Here is a 5,781-nt window from a genome sequence, read left to right as displayed (position 1 = left end):
AGCAAAGTAATAAATGCCTATTGCACTTTAAAGAGTTAATTTACCCTCCATGAGTTATCACTAAAATTTCATGCAACTAAAGCGCTTTCTGCTGCCACTGCTATATTAGCAACAATAATAATGTGACTTGCTATGCATGCTGCTGCTAATATTATTTCTAACCTAGCATCTGAATTTGCTATGCATGCTATAAAATTTGCTAACATTGCGATCTGAATAGCTATGCATACTGCTGCACAGAAGTACTTAGAATTGCTACTGCCCCTTTATTAAATAACCAAACACAACCAATCAATGCTTATTTCACTTTGAAGAGTTCTATAAACCCTGTTGAATTGAATAGAAAAGTAATAAAATGCCTATTTCACCTAAAAGTTCACTACCATCCAAGCATTATCTTATCACTGAAATGTCATGCAACTAAATGTGCTTTGTGCTGCCGCCTGCCGCTGCTATATTAGCAACAATGATAATTGGATTGCCATGCGGACTGCTGCTAATATTTCTAACATTGCATCTGAATTTTGCAATGCGTGCTGCTGCTATTAAAATTCACTAAACTAGCGATTTGAATAGCTATGCATACAGCAGCTACAGCTGCACGAAAGTACATAGAATTGCTATAAGCCCCTTTTAAATAAATGAAAAGCAAATGATGCCTATTCGCTTGAAGAGTTCACATACCATCCATTTTTAGTCACTGAAAATTCAGCAGTTGTAAGTCGCTTTGGATAAAAGCATCTGCAAAATTAATAAATGTAAATATATACTACGGTCTACCTACTGCTGCCGCAACTAAATTCATAATTTGATTTGCTATGCATACTGCTATTAATACTTCGCTAATAACGCAATCTGAAATTCTATGGATACTGCTGCTATACTGCATGAAAGTACTAGAATTGCTGTAGCCCATCCATGAATTATCACTGAAATGTCATGCAACTAAAGTACTTTCTGCTGCCCCTGCTATATTAGCAATAATAATTGGTTGCTATGCAGTCTGCTGCTAATATTATTTCTAACATTGCATCTTAATTTGCTATGCCATTCTACTGCCATTAAATTAGCTAAATATTGCAATCTGAATAGCTATGCATACTGCTGCTACAGCTGCACGAAAGTACTTAGAATTACTATAAGCATCTTTATTAAACAATGAAACGCAAAAAAATGCCCATTTCGCTTTGAAGAGTTCACAAAATCTCTGTACGCACTGTTAAATAAACGAAGTAATAAAAGCCTATTTCAATTTTAAAGAGTTACTTACCCCATGTGTTATCTCTGAAATTTCATGCAACCAGATACTTTCTGCTGCCACTGCTATAAACAACAGTAATAATTTGACTTGATTTGCTATGCATACTGCTATCAACAATTCGTTAAAAACGCGATCTGAATTCTATGATACTGCTGCTACAATCCATGAAAGTACTATAATTGCTGTAAGCCCAACTGAATACACAAATAGTAAATTTGTAAATCAGTTTAAGAGTACTATTAACTACATTGTACATAGGCTACTGATTGGAATTTATTATTAGTAGCAGTATCTTTATAATTTTAAACGAATTCATGATTCATTATCTTTAAACTATCACTAAACATGACTTTCATAATAAACTCTTCACTATCGCTAAACCAAGGTAACGAGTGAAATAGAGATGTGCCCCTTTAAGAATGAGCACTCCCTCTTCTGAGTGATCTGTCTGCGGTTAATGTAAAAATGAATGCCCACAGAGGATATTAAAAGCATTGGAGATTTCTGGGAAATAAGGTAATCCCCAATTCACTTTACTGTTCCAAAATCCGCGACGCTTGACGTTGTATACTCACATACATGAACTAGGAAAACTGCTTGCTGCTGCTGCTAATGCTACTGCTGTTACATGAACAAGACATGCTTAGTAATTACTCCTGACGTGAATAACCTGCATGTAGTTTTACACTTGTATGTTTTCTGGTTTAAAAATGTAAATCTGACGAACACAATAATGCACTGAAATCAGAGTGAAGACCGTTTACTTATCTTAGCTGTTTAGTTTCAGAGAAACTCTGAAAGTCCGCTGCAAGAATCTCAAGTGAATGCTAGCCAGCCATATAAATGCAAGGCAGTAAGCTCATTGGCTGCATATGCAGCATGAATCAATAAGCTTGTACCAAGTTGTTTAACTCTCTGAATATCATCAGTTACATTAACAACTCGTCAGCCTACGCCATCTAGAGTTTCATGACTGAACTATATATTAATCCTCAATAATGTATATAATAACAACATTATTAGATGGATGGGTTTCCTTGCTGGAAAACTATAAACCTTGGTCATTTGTTTTTTTTTCCCTGTAACTGGTCTACCAGCTCTGGCCAGCTTAACTAAGAGGGTCTACAGTACCAGGTCGACATCAGGTCTACCAGGTGGTAGTCTAGCCGATCAGCCATTTAGACCATCTTGGACCAGTGAATAGTCATATAAAACCAGCTACTGTAGCTGGATAAATCAGACGCTGGATTTACCTTGACTTTCTAGCAGGGAATATTTGGAGCCTTCTCTTTTTAAAATATGCTCACTTCCCGCTAGCTCAACATTTGTGCTTATGGAAAACTATGTTATTTTGTCACTGAGCTCAGTTGCTTGGTTAAAATCCTAATTAAGCTCTCCCCTGTGCTCTTGCTGTATCTATTTGCTGAGGAGAGCCTGTATGCCACTGATATGCGGATCTCTCTAACATGGCTAGTCTAGTCTGGTGCTGCAGAGGGCTGGGAGCAGCAGCCGCTAGCTGAGATAAGGGCATGTTAGCCGCTTGCATAACGTTCCCCTCTATCCTGACCTTATCACCGGGAGCAAAGCAGGTCTGGGTCACGCCACAGCCGCCATCACACCAGTGCAGAGGAAGACAGGGCCATGGAGATTATAGAGAAATCATTATCTTCCTTTGTCCAAAAACGTATTTAATACCTGACAACATCTGAGGACTAAGAGATACACTCACACTTGAGAGATAAACACACAACTAAACATATTTACTGTACCCACGCACTAATATACTTATGCATTCCACTGAAAGTTAATTGCTGGATATTCCTGCTTGATATCTTCCATGAATGTAGCAATATATTGTCTGATGTTCGGAAGATGATGTATGAAGGAACAAAATGCACTACTGTTAGATTTGCAGGAGTCAATCATACCACATTTTTTTACTTCTGTCTCTGCTAACATTTGTTAAATAGGTTTTACGATTTCATTCATTTTATTTGCTGTGAAAACTATGTATCCATTTATCCAAGTGCCACCATGTCCATGTGAAGAAACACCCACATCTATGCTAAATTGAGATTGAAAATTTATGCTTGAGTTTCCAAGTTGGAAGCCAACTTCAAGTGCACTTTCATTTTCCAAGTACTGTAGGAATATGGGGATTCCTGCTTAAGACATCAAGCTTTGAGGTACAGAAGAAAGTTGCATGCAGTTTTCTGTGAGTATACTGTATAAGGTGAGAGAAACAAACATACAACAGCACAGGTGCAAACACACATCTGGCCCATTCAGGTTCCAGCAGAGCACTAAACTGTGTTGTTGTGATGATTATAAATGACTCTATATTTAAGCCATAATGGTTCACGAGAGCATGACTGTACATTGAGCATATGTATCATCCTTTATCTCAATAAAAAAAAGAAAAATCACAGATGAGATCTCAGATTAATATCTCAGATGTTTCTTCTAGGTGCCAGTGACACTGTAACAGCAAATGTACATTTTTGCTGAAGTCTCTTAATTGTCTGTCGAGAAAAAAAAAACATTCAAGGGATCTCTAAAATGTCTCACACTGGGCTCAGATTTGAGACACTCAAAAGTCAGAAATCTCTACAATGTAATGTATTATCAGTGCTTTATTTGGTTCCAACTCTTATTAGACTCTTATTTTAATATTGTACCTGACTTTTAGTTTGTATTTTTTTCCTGTGCGTCTGTATTTCCATTTCCTGTGGTTATTTTCCTGTTCATTATGGTTTCATGTCAACACATGTTTATCGCCTGTTTAGTTCCTAATTTTCCCATGTGTATATATAGCCTTCATTCTTCAGTTCTTACTCAGATCTTGTCTTATTGTGAGTCTATGTTTTATCATTAGCAAATTAAGCTGTAACCTAGTTCCTTGGGTACGCTCTTCCTGGATTCCTGTACCTGCTTTTTTCTAAGTGTTGAGTTTCTGTTATTAAAGCAGTGTTTTATTTCTCCAAGACACTGATATGTAGATTCAATTGAAAGCGCAACCACTGAGCGTAATATTTTCCACTGTGTACACTCAAGGAAAGTCCCTAAAATATTTTGTGGTAATGGGGGACAAAAATATTATATACTTAGGGCTCTGTTACAAAACTTCCACCTGTAACACATGGCCAAACTCCCGCACACACACATACACTACTCTCATATCCACTCTGCTGGCCACCATCTGTGTGAGTTTGGCAGTGACAGCCGGTGCATCTGTGTGCACATCCCCTTTCACTTCTGTCCTCTGAGTAAGTGTGTGTGTGGAGGCCAGTGGGTCACAGCTGTACACAAGCTAATTTCTCAGTACCAGCATTACTGCAGCGGGTCGCAGGGCTGCTACTCTCCAGCCTTTAGAAGAAAGTATGTTAATTATCTAAAATCTCTCATTTTCTCTCTCTCCATTATCTCTTCTAAAAAAAGTTTTTTTAATTGTGTTGGCTAAGGCAAGCTGTATTACTAATGTTCATTCTTAGGATTAGGGATATGGAACCTGTAAACCTATGTAATAAACTTCACTGTTTAACAGACAGGAATGACACCTTAAATCCTGTGGGTTATTTAGGAGAGGTGTGCTATTACTTTTCTAAGTTTTTTAGATCATTTTCTAGAGACTAATTTATACTAGAGACTTGGGATAGGCTCATTTGACCTAGGCCAGTAAGCAACATAAGAACTCATCTGAATCTACCAACCTAAACCTCGAGCAACACATATCAACCTGCTAAAAACCACTGACAACACCTTAGAAACCGCTTATCAACACCAGGGCAACTATCAACAATGCCCTAGCCCAGGGGTAGGCAAGTTCAGTCCTAGAGAGCCGCAGTCCTGCAGAGTTCAGCTCCAACCCTAATCAAACACACCTGAACAAGCTAATCAATGTCTTCAGGATTACTAAGGCTATAGGCAGGTGAGGTTTTTTTTTCAGGGTTGGAGCTGAACTCTGCAGGACTGTGGTTCTCTAGGACCGAACTTGCCTACCCCTGCCCTAGCCTCACATTTTCTTCATAAAATGCAAAAAACATAAATAAATTTACACATTGCTCTGCAGATGCCAACTGCATAACAATATTATAACATATATATGTAAAGCATATGAGTCTGTGGACTTAATCAGAAGAACAACTCTGAATATTAAAAAACACCATGATGAAATGAGCAAAAAAAAAAAACTACAGTATGTTGCAATATGCCTTCAGACTTAAGAAACATGCCTTCAGATGGGAGTGCTACAGAGATTCTCGGCCTTGAACCTGTTTGAACTTGTGTGCAGACCAGGAGGTGTTAAAAAGGAAGTATGGGCACCAGGAGGAGCCCTAATGTCCAGTAGGAACAGGAAGTATGATCTGCCCACAGACACAGCTGGTTCCTGCTAGAGGAAGCCTGGATGTGAGCTATCACAGCTACTCAGCCCTGTTTACTTTCGCCTGGGGAACCACCTGCTCACATGGGGACAGGACACTCAGACATCTGTCTAGCTGAGGACATACATAGACCTCATT

Source organism: Sinocyclocheilus anshuiensis, unplaced genomic scaffold (assembly GCF_001515605.1).
Source record: "Sinocyclocheilus anshuiensis isolate Anshui unplaced genomic scaffold, SAMN03320099.WGS_v1.1 scaffold1018, whole genome shotgun sequence".
In the NCBI taxonomy this organism is placed as follows: domain Eukaryota; kingdom Metazoa; phylum Chordata; class Actinopteri; order Cypriniformes; family Cyprinidae; genus Sinocyclocheilus; species Sinocyclocheilus anshuiensis.
The sequence above is the reverse complement of the archived record's forward strand: the minus strand, read 5'-3'. Positions refer to the sequence as shown.